We start from the raw sequence: 12,009 nt of genomic DNA on the forward strand, positions 1-12,009 counted from the left end.
ATTCTTTCCTATTCACCACCACCACTCCCCATCTATCAATGCAACCACATTGGTGTTTCCCAGGTTCTGAAAATTCAGCCTGTTCTAACTGCAGCTGAGGTGGGATAAGAAATAACTGGTCTCTCCTTAATTAGTGTTACCTCTCTCCTCATGTCAGTGAGCACAACTGTATATATGTCACTCCCTGGCAAAACTGCATCAACACAATTTCATATTTTAAAAAAATATTTTGAGACTTAAACTGACCAAGATCATGACGGCAAAGCTACAGAAAAAAAAAAAATATAGTTGCAGTTATGCCAGCAGACCTGAAAGGACTGTAACCTCCCATTGAAGGAATGGTGATGAGAAAATGGAAGATGGGAGAGAAACAACAGAGATACACGGTATGCTGAGAAAAAAAAATTAAACATCTGACAACTGTCCAGTTTTCTGAGATCTCTAAATGGTGCACAACAGTCATGTCCACCTGAAACACTACAACAACAAACAGCCCCATCCGGATTGAAGCTCCACTCTAAGGATTTCTCTGTAATCCCAGACTGCAGGGATGACTTTGTTCCTGCAATCATTACCAAAATAATTAAATTCATCATGTTCATTTCTACATTAAGAAAGAAGGCTTCCTGGTGCCCTGGGCTGTGAGAGACTATTGTCCTCAAAACATTATGGCAAAAGCAACAACCTGTCATGGAAAATTCAGAAGATCTGTTAAGCAGTAATGCATAATAAAGGGCACCAACACATTTGTCTGAGGAACTTGGCCATCTTTAGTCAGGTTGGGAGCTCAGAGGAAAGGACAGAGCCTTGAGCAAGGCTGAGCGTAAGAACTAAACACTGATGATGAGGAGGACAAAAGATGGAGATACAGCAAGGACAAGAATGATGGAGTGAATGGAAGAGAGGCTGATTAGGAAAGACTAGTCCCACAGGGCCACTTAGGAAAGACTAGTCCCACAGGGCCACATTGTACCTCCGTGAGGAGGAGAGCACATGTTCGAAATCTCTCAATGGACTAGGTAAATGCATTAAATCTTTCTGGACATGTATGATTTCACACATTTCAGAATTTTCAAATATGAAATTTAAATAAAAAAAATGAATGTATTGGTGCAGCTTCCAAATTAAATCATGTGACAACCAAAGATACAGGATGTGTAGTGCTGCCAAAGGAGGGCTGAGCGTTAAGTGCTCATCATAGTGCACTTTCAAGTGTACTGCCCTTGAAACAAAAACAGTAGTTATTTTAAGTAACCATAAGCAATACTCATGTGCAATTCAAAGGAGATTGGATATAAAGAGATAAAGATTAGAGTACAGCAATAAGGCTTTCATTACACAGTGTAATCCAGTGTGTCTGATATAACTGGATGTGACACAAATGTAAATAGCAACAGGTTTGGAAGTACCAAGATGAGTTACCAAGATGAAGTCTAGCATGCTTTCAAAAATAACTTTAAATAATTCCAAATACATTGTTTGAATCAATGTTTTTCAAAGAAGAACCCTCCACATACTTGCTAAAAGTGTAATATGTGTAAGTAATTATTCATGTTACACAAGATCAAACAGAAATGCTATTTGAGAAAGAATGGAATATTTAACCTTGCAAATAGATGTGAGAACCAAAACACAAAAACCCCAGCCATCTGGAGAATGCAAAAGCATTTTAAGGTAAAATGGGACATTTGTGACAAAAACATTTTGAAGTTTAACATAAAGCTTTGGAATAGGAAACAACAACAGGTCCATCACACAGCGACTGAGCACTCCATTTCCTTACTGAACTACTACTGTGTAATTCACATTACATCCAAGGAAGGTGTTTCACTTTTAAAAATCAGTTATTTTATTAATAGCTTCACCTGAAGAAATTAACATAACAAAACAAAAAACTACCCATTTAACTAACAATTAGAATATTCAGATTCAAAAGAAGTACCTAAGCTTTGCTAAACTCCTTATTCTTAAAAATATTGATGCAAGTGCTTAAAAGTAAGCATGTTACTAATAATAATTAATTCAAAGAAAAAATGCCTTTTGTAATATGATTACACAGTACAATGAGCAATGGGAACTTGGCACATGAATTTTAGGAGATGCTGCTATAAGATATCATTGCTTCCCACACCTTTAAAGAGAAAATGGGTAGGATGAGACCTTGACTACCATACTTACTTCTCAAAATAAAGGAATGAATTTAGGTCCAGCAAAAAGTTTTTTTCTCTTAAAAGAGAAACGTTTGCAGGAGACCATGAACCAGTACAATATTTTTCTGTTTATTCCAATTTATTGTAAAACCATCCCACCGTTTTCAAGAATGTCTCAATGTTTTCAAGTTACTAAAAAGTAACCTTTGCTAAGTACTGTTAAAGCTCTTCAGGAAATCAATCTGCTCATCTCCTTCAAAATCTCAGGATACAAGTCCTGTATTCCCCAAACACAAATCACTGAACCCACACCTATGCCTGAAATATCTTACTCTGCCTTACTGCACCTCTGTTCCTTCTTTCTGCTCTCACACCTGTATTCCTCCTTATAACGTTAAAAAATATTTCATTTGGCATAATGTTCACTTGATCCTACCAACTGAGTAATTTGAGGAAAAAAAAAAAGAAACATTAATGATTTTATAAATGATCACCTTTTGTAGGAATTAATTCAAATACACGAGGAAAAAAAAAAGGTATCTTTTCAAAGATAGCCTGCCTTTACAAAGGCATTGTCCATGTATTTGCACAAATCTCTTAAGATTATGTTAATGCCATCTAAAAATACAGCACAGTTGCAGAGTTACTGAATGCTGAGCCTATTTGAAGGGCTATTTGTTAACTGTATCCAACAAATGCAATGCTGAAGCTTATGAGGGCAGCTCCTCCCTTCCCTTCCCCATTTGAGAAAGTCAAAAATATTAATTTAAACCAAAAATGGAGGGGAAATTCCTAAAATCAGGCACTGGCCTCGGCTGACCTGCAGCTGAGACTCGTGCCAGTTTCAGATGATGCCTCCTGAACAAGTACCGAGCAGCGCCACAACTTGCATAGCTCATAGCACTCACAGCACTGCCACAGATTTGAGACCTCATTCTGGAACAGCAGTGCAGCAGCATGAGGGAGCTTTACCTAGGTAAAATGTGGTGACACGCTGCAGGCTGGCTCACAAGCCAAAAGTGGCAATGACACCCCAAGTCCCCTCCAGTACATGAACACATACTGAACCACCAGCAGTTCGATGGTTTTAAGTCACCTGTTCAACATTTTCTTATAAATATGTGGAACACTCAGACTACCAGTGACAAGTGCAAGACAATTTAAGCAGCAGCCGATTTTTCCACTGCAGTAAAAGCATGTCTAGCCTCCAAGACTCCTGACTCAAACTCCCATCTATTCTTTTACACCCATATGGTATGGGTCTGAGCTTGCTGTCAGTTATGGAACTGGTCTGCTATTTTAATCACACTGTGCTTGAAACTAAGCATGCCAGTCTCTCTATTGACCAAAGTCAATCACTGGTGTGGCCCCAGTACTATCCGTGGCAGCTGGCAGAACATGTACATGTAAAACAGCAAGTGAGGGCCATGGGTAATGGCTCAGTCTTTCAGAAACCCACCAAGTCATTCCTTACAGCAGTACTAAGGAGGGAAAGCAATGGGAGAGGTGTGATGGACCAAGAATCCCAACAAAGCATTTAGCGCCACACAGGCATAGCCAGGCGCTGGGAGAAAGGACAGCTATGTAACCCTATCCATTGCCCCCAGGCCTGAAACCTGGAAGCCAAATTACAGGGACAGCTGGCAACAGCCAATTTGCTTCAACTATGAAGCTGTAACCCAATGCTGAAAATTTTCTTAAGAAAAATTAGTAACTTTGAAGCATAATGAAGATGATGACAGAGCCCATTCTGCTTTTCAGATATGTACATGTTGCACTGTAAAATTAAGCATGCAGCAATGTTTGCCTACATGTAAAATCACCATCAATAGTGGAGGTCAAACCTTGCCCTCACTCATGATTACTATTAAGCCCAGCCAGTGCTGTGAAGCCATGGCACACCCAGAGCTCCAACCAGTCTGCAAACACTCCTCAGTTAAATAATTCATCGCCCAGGACAATCTGCAAAACTCGCTTTTGATTTCTAAATTAAAAATCAATTCTGTATAATGTGATTTAGGCCCCTGACATAACAGGAATATGATAAACTCCACCAAACAAGATTACGTAAGTGCAATTTATGGTAAGGAGTCTCTATATCTAAAACAGTTTTGCTTTTCTGTATTTTGTTGAGTGCTTCTATATTTATGGTCCCATAAAGGTAAATATGTCTATTTGCTTTATCTTAAATCAAAAAACACAGAATGGCTTTACACCACTGCCTGAAGGATAAACTGGATATCCTGTTTCAATGTTTTAAAGAATAAAATACATTATCATTAGCGAGCAATACAATTACTGCTTTATATTCTTTGCACCAAATAAAGAGGCAAGAGACAAACGCTACTCCAGTGCCAAATTTGACTATTAGAGCACTGGAACAGTAAAGGATAATGACGAATAAGAACTGCTGATTTGCCCATGTAAACTTCAGTATTTGGTTCTTTAGGGTTTTTTCCTTTCCTTTCGCTTCTTGCAGTCCGCAGTTGTGAAAGCTAGACTGCATTTGAACGACCTTTCTCCGTGAAGCCCACCTTGACATAAATCCCGATTTTTATTTCTTAAATCGCTAAACGCTGACTTCTGGAATGGCGACGAGTGGGAAACCCGTAAGACAAAATACCACGGAATTACTGGGGCGTTACTCCTAGGCTTTGTCTATGCTCTGTGTCACGACCACAGGTTTGTCCCGCGGGACAGCACCGGGCTTTCCCGAGCCGCAAGCGCCGCTCTCGCCCGCCCCTCCAGCCCCTCGGTCCCCACGCCTCGGGAGGATCCTTCTGCATGTTTGACCCAGAGAAATGAAATTCACCAAGCCTAAGCCGTAGCCCACCTGATTATTTTTCATCGCTTTTCCCATACCACGCCACGCCGAAGGGCTCCGCTGCTGGGATCCTTCAGGTGTAGCTTCTCTGTCGAGAGGCTCACCGAGCCCCCCCGTATTTAACCCGACAAGAGTCTCACGACCTAGCCCCGCTCCCCGCCACCCCGCACCGTGCGTCTCCACCATGTTGGCTCCGTGCGCCGCGGCGCGGAGGAGAAGGAGTAAGATGAGCCGGAGAAAGAGGGAGCCACCGCCAGCCCGGCTCCGCGAGGGCAGTCCGGCTCCTCCCCGCGGCCCCCGGATCGGGAGTGAAGCTGCCGCCCCAGCCGGGAGGCGCGGCGAGCCTGCCCCCGGGCGCATGGGACGGCTGCGGGGGGAAGCACACCACAGAGGAGGAGCCGTAGTGCCCGCCAGGGAGCCCGACCGTAGGGGCGGGGAAGTCTCCTCCTCCTCCCGCAGCGAGGCTCTGGCTTCCCGCACGCACCGGAGCAACCGGCTCCCTCCTCCTGCTCCTCGTCCCTCCTCCCTTCCCCTCCTCCCCCCTTCCCTCCCCGGGTCGCCGCGGCTCCGGGAGGAGCGGGGGGGCCCCGCTTCCTTCCCTCCCCCCCTCCTTCTCCCACCCGCCACGCCGAGGAGAGGCAGGTGAGGACCCGGCCGCGTCCCCGCTTCTCCACCCCGCGGGAGAGGCGGCCGCGATGGCGGCGGCAGCGGCGCCCGCCGAGGCGCTAGGCCCCGGCCGCCTGGCCCCGGCCTTTCCCCGTTGGGCGGCCCCCCGGGAGGGGGTGGTGGTGTGGGGGGGGAGAGTCCCGCACCCCCGGCCCCTTCCTCCGCAGAAAGTTTCTCAAGCAACTTTCTTCCGGGCCCGAACCCCCGCCCGCGGGGCTGAGGGGTCGGGCGGGAGCCGCGGCGTTCCGCGCCGCCCGGGGCTGGGCTGGGTTGGGTTGGCCGCGGGGGGCGGGCGGCGTGGAAGTAAGTTTGTGAGGGGAGGCTGCCGCTGCCGGGCTCCCTCCGCGGCCCCTTCCCGCCTGGCTGGCGCGATCGCGGGGCGGCTGCTCGTTCCCCGGTGCTGGCGTTCACCGCCCGCTCTGGTGCTCCTGTCCTGGCTCGGCTCCGGGGGCCGGCGGCCGGGGCAGCGGGGGCGTGAAGGGGCAAAATTCGGGAAACAGATTTTCGAGTCGCTGTAGCTTGGCCTGCGTGGAATTATTTCCTATTCTTTTACTACTGTTTTTTTATTGTTTTTTTTTCCCCTCACTGTGCTGGTTTGTATCCCTGCGTCGTGCAGGAACACGACTGCTTTAAATTTCTGAGTCATTAATTTAAATGTTCAATCATCACGGTTCATCATGCCTCTTCGTCTTAATACGGCTAAACCAAAATGTATTGGACATGCACAGAGGCCCCTGTTCCTGTGGGGACTGCACGTAACTTTCTGCGCTGTGTGGACCTGCAGGCTTGCTGTGTGGGAAGTTACGTGCATCCTGCAGGCCACGGGTTAGGGTGTCTTCTCCTCTATTATACAGTATTATAAATATACAAGTTTATTGACTTAATTTCAAATTGGGCCATACCAGACAAATATCTGCTATGTATGTGGGTAAAGACCACTTCACACTGGGAAAACTGGGGTAGAAGTATTTCGAACCGCCTGTGATTAAGGAGGCATATTCAGATGTACCTGCTGAAGTAAACCCTAAGCAGAGGCTAGTCGTTAATTTAAAAGTGAATGTTTGGATTTACTTGAACTGGCAAAATGTTCCAAGACTAGAGTAAAACTTGGAGTATGTTGCCAAGGACAGTGTATTGTCTTTCTGTTGATAATTCATAGCTGAATGAAATTTCAGGCAAAATTGACCTTTACTCAGGGAAGCAAGATACGAAAGCTTGCCTCAGAGTCTTTTTCTTTCTTTTTTTGGACATTGGCCTTTGAGGAGGGATTTCTAATAAAATGGCCCTGTCAGTTGCACCTTCAGTTTCTCTGTCAGTGGATAGAACAGTTTTGCTATAACTTGTATGTTTCTGCAGGCTTCATAGCTGTAAGAACTGTTCCTTTCCAAACAACAAAATCTTGTACTTCCACTCGAGTTTTGCATGCCTGTTTGTAAATTCAGGTCTAGGAGGTTCTTGCTGAACATGGGCATGGAGCAGAGGTTTATGGGGGTGTTTTGCACAGCCAGGGTGTTGGGGTTAATTTTGGGACAAAATAGCATTTGTGATGGCAACAGGAGAGCAGCATTGGTGCTCTGTTAAATTTCAAGCAAAAAGATCCAGCGATAGCAGGCACGTGAAAGGGTGACAATAGTTAGCAGGGATCACCAGTGATTATTCCACAAGTTTTGTTATTTCCTCAGGAGGTGCTGCAGCTTTATTTCCTCAAGAGGGTCAGCTCAATTGCAGTGTCTCTGTGCCCTCAGCCCCTCTAGTAACTCTTCGGACTGTTAGCCCATTTCAGACAAATTTGGCAGCAGTGGTCTCCCAGGTGAGCAGTTTCTACAAATTTTGTGAAAGTAAGGAAGCCAGGTGGGAGAGAACTCGTAACCGGCACACTGGAGAGTTCATGCCAACACTTATCTCGAGCTGGAAATTGATGCAGGAAGTGGGGCCTCCCTGGTCTTGCTGCCCAGAGAGCTACTGGTCCAGTTTTTGATAAGTTTTTAATATCTGGACACCAATACTGCTCTTTGAAATCTGAAAAACTTAATTTGGAATGAGAGTAGTGAACACAAAGTAGCTTGAATCTGTATTTTGTATTATAAAGATAGATTTTCAGGGGAATATTTATTGCCTAACAGTAGCATTTTTGGCTGTGAAACAAGTGAACAAAATTGAAAGAAAATTTAAGTTGCTAGGTTATTTGAAATGGCTAGAAAAATACTTCATAAATATTTAGTGTGCTGTGTACTGTGTAACAGATTTATTGAAAGCCTGCAATTCACAATTTAGGGTTTTTATCAATATTTGTGTAACAGAGCAGAGACCTGCACTTCTGCACCAGAGGAATATTCTTTATTTTGAGCTTTGCATACTTCTGCTGCACCTGAAGAATGAAATCAGCACTCAGTTTGCTCCAATAAATTATGTCTGTCATGTGACAGTGATATGAAAATCTGTGCTGTGGCAGATGTCAGTTTATGTGGTCAAAGTTTATGTTATGAACAAAGTAGCTGCATGGTTTTACTTTTCTTTCTGCGCTGTCTGGAGGCAAAAGCTGTATATTTTCAATAGATAATTCCTTAGTGCAATCTGTTAGTTAAAAGAAGTACATTCTTTCATCTGTATTCCCTACTTGGATCCAACTCTTTTGCCTCATGCTTTGATCACAGTTTGAGTAAGCTACCTTGATGTTAATTTAAAAATTGGTGTCAGTATTAGCACAGCTAGTATTAGACAGCTTTAGGAACATGTCCTTATTGTGCTGCATCACATCAAGCAGCCCTTTTCAGACAAGACACCTGTGAATCTGTGGTTTGTGAAGCCTTCATGAAAGGTTTTGAGCTTGTAGTACTGGATGTCCTCTGCTAGTTGATGGAACGGATTGATTAGTGAGAAATGTAGTTTCTCAAACTTCTGTAACAGAATGGTTTAGTTGTTGTCTTGGAGGAACCACCTCCAAGTAGATAGCACATTCTCAGAATTTATTTCATTTTTGTTCTCCTTGAGAATGCCAGTAGGATACTGGTTTATAGTGATGGATTTTATAATGTGGTAGCCACTATTTTTTTATTTTTTTTTGATCCAAACTGCTTTATGGTTGCAATATGTTGACTTCTTTCAATCACTACAGTCCCCAGCTGTGTTCAAACCAATGACTTAGGGCCTTGGGGTTCAGGATTGTGGTATCAATTGCCAGGTTTTGAAGGCAAACCTCAATAGATTCCCGTGTGTATGCTGGATTTACTAGGGAAAAAGTCATATTGCAAAGATGCTGTCAACTAACTGTAGGGCAAGTTTAATAAGAGGTCATTCTTACTGCCTTTTCCACCTGTAAGGTTTATCCATACTGATGCCCATGCATCAAAGCAGAAGCTGTCACAAAAGCAAGTTACTGAAATAAGCAGGACTGCACCCGGAGGTAAAGTGAACATGCATGGCTGATTGCAGGACCAGAGGTCACAATGACAGTAACATTAATGTCAGAAATTTAGTAAGTAAATGCTGTTACTTATGCATGAGTTTTGTTCTGTTTAGATTTAAACACATATTCTTTAAAAATGTAAAGAATAACTGAAAATAGGATGGGAGATGCTTTTTCTGTTGTCACATTGGGTAGGCACCTGCATAGAGCACCTGGTTTCACACTGTGTCTCAAGTGTCAGTGGGTCAAAGTTGTGCTCTGCTGAAAGGAAGCCTCGAGCTGAGGAGTCTCCTGCAAGGACTGTTAGCTCTGGCTTATCCAGGCTCCACAGCCCAGCAGGATACTGCCATAGGGATCAACATTAAGTGGATCCAAGGCCGCACTGACTGTTACAGCTGAGACTGTAGTTTTGTTTCAGTTTTTCTTGACTGTAGTGTTAGGTAATGTTACAGGAGAGTGCCCAGGAAGTAATGGCCACTAAAACCTCAGACTGGCATCATCTATATTTCAACTACTTGGGTGCTTTAAGATGTTACATAGTACATAAGACAACTTTTTTTGTTAACCTGGCTGTATTTTATCTTTGTACTTTTGGAAGGCAAATGCTATTATAATAGTGTTACATGAAACTAGTAAATATCTATGTTGACTACATCTGTATCTTAAAAATTTTGAATTCTGATGGTGCTACTGAACTTAAACTCATTTGTCTTTCAAATTGGTACTTCAGGGGGATGAACAACTGTGGCTTAAGATACATGTTTCTGTGGCTTTCTTCACACCAGAAGTCTAAAGAAGTCTAGGAAAAAGAAATGATTTGTCAGAAATGTTGAAACATCCCTTCAGTTCAGACATTAAGATCAACTAGATGAGGCTTACAAAAGCAAATAACTTCATTTACTTCCATTGACAGTGGAGTTGAGTAAACACACATAAGTAAATCTTTGTAGATCAGGGTCTTTAACTTTGTTTTGGGAAAACTTTCAGGAGCATTTTGTGGCATTAATCAGACATGGAAAGTCAGTCTTCATATTGGAAGACTTTGGTTCAGTGAGGTGAATTTCCTTTGTTTGCACATGCCCAAAGCACCTTTTAATCTTGCAAAACTGAGACAGTAATAATGCTTTATTCATGATGTGAATGACAGAGCATATATGCAGCCAGGTCTCGGGTATGCTTACCAGGACTGAAGGCCCTGTAGCAAAAGAAGGGTCAGAGTGGAAGGTGGTGTTCATGTTCAGTCCCGTTCCAAATGTTTGCCCATGATTCAGTCAAACCCATTGATGGCAGGCATAAAGTTCAGCTTCAGGAAGAAAAACACAGTATCTGGACTAAAGGTTTTGAAATTTTCAACCCTACTTAATGCCCTCGTGATTGTAAGAAATGGCAGGACTTATGTGAGGTATTTAAAGAGTAATTAGAGAGTACTATGATTCTCTTGGGCCTTTCAGTTGTATATGGTTATAGCTACTTTGGCAGTCAGCCAGGAAAAGAAGACTTAAAACAAATTAATAGTGAACAATCCAGTTTTAATAAGTTATTTTAAGTATGGTTAGATAACAAAATTAATATTTATGCTTAAAATGTGATAAAAGAAGAACAGGTCTGAGTTGTACCTTCTTGCTTTTCAAGAATGTTTTACTGGAAAGTAAAATCATGACCAACACTTGTAACCACAGAAGAATAAAAAACCTCAAAAAACCTCTGAAGTCCTTCTGTATACTGTGTTCTTCCTTTCCACACTCTTCCTGTTTCTGGTTGGTTTTTACCAGCTTGGTTTGTTCAACATAAATACTCTATTTTGTCAGCAACAGTACTTCAAAGTCCAGAAGACTGTGCCAAGGGCTGTGGCCATAGGCTTTCCTAATTATTAGGCTCCCTTCCTGAGGATTGAGTATTACCCAGCATCTTGGATGGCAGGGACCAGTGGTGAACCTCTGTTCTGACTCAGAGGTATTTGGGTTAGATGGACTTCTGCTCCAGTTCTTAACAACTGGTCTTCCAGTAGGCTTAACTTACTGAACATGTGCCTCAGAGATGCACAACACTATCAAGGTTTTGGTCAAAGTATGCTTCACTGAAAAATTAATGTAGAATTAATGTCTAAAAAGTATTCTTGTTTTCAAAATTACATTTATTGGAAACTAGCATTCATTTGCCAAACTGTGGGAAAGAAAATGTTATACAAAGAGCTGGTTGAGGAAGGAAATTTAAACATAAATACAAAGATCTGTATTTCATTGTGAAGTGTGTAACATAAACCAATAAGTTTAGTAGTGCATCTTCCAAGTTATTTTTTCAGTTCTCTTGTATCTCCTTTCTTTGTCTTGATTCTGATTCTGGTTTTCTGCATGAGTGCAGTTTGAGATTGAAACCTTACCTTACTGATTTCCAAACCAAGATCTTCAGAAGCATATTAACAGCCAAAATTTGTAGTGTTTCGGGTAAAAAAAATTAAAAACATCTTAAAAATTAAAAATCTGCCCAAACCTAATAGTAAACTTCACATTTTGTAAATCTGTAAGGACATGACATTTATATTCATGTGAGGACTAAGCAAGGGTGCGATGAAATGGGAGGAAAGCTTATGGTGATAAAAGTGAGTGGTTTATGTCCCCTTTCCCTTAACTTCTCTCACTGAAAACACAATGTACCAGCAGAATATTTTACTGCTGCTGGTCTTTTTGTTGATACATAGTGTTTATTTGGTATTTGTGATTAGCCCTGATTTCAGTAGTTCATCTGAAGCATTCCACATATCCTTAGAGATATGAACTTAACATTGGCGCTATGATGAAGCTGAAAACATGTAATAATAGTGCAGTGTACACACTTGTAGCTAATTTCTCTTAATAGAAAATCTTGCAATATTTCAGTGATAAGTGAACCTGAAAAAAAAAATAAAGTTTTTTTTTCTTTTTCGTAATGCAAATTTGTGCAAGGCTTGGGTAAGATCCGTAGGG

General features: G+C 42.4%; 1 protein-coding gene across 1 annotated transcript in view; it reads left to right on the plus strand.

Moving 5' to 3' along the window:
- The first annotated feature begins 5,410 nt into the window (after positions 1-5,410).
- Positions 5,411-12,009, plus strand: part of YES1 (YES proto-oncogene 1, Src family tyrosine kinase) — a 50,992-nt gene continuing 44,393 nt past the window's right edge. The window contains exon 1 of the mRNA XM_057397595.1: positions 5,411-5,616. The gene's annotated coding sequence lies outside the window, so the exon portion shown is untranslated. The remainder of the gene's footprint in view (positions 5,617-12,009) is intronic.

Source organism: Pezoporus wallicus, unplaced genomic scaffold (genome assembly GCF_028554395.1).
Source record: "Pezoporus wallicus isolate ANWC-B61680 ecotype Strahan unplaced genomic scaffold, APGP_CSIRO_Pwel_v1 contig_227, whole genome shotgun sequence".
Taxonomy (NCBI): Eukaryota; Metazoa; Chordata; class Aves; order Psittaciformes; family Psittacidae; genus Pezoporus; species Pezoporus wallicus.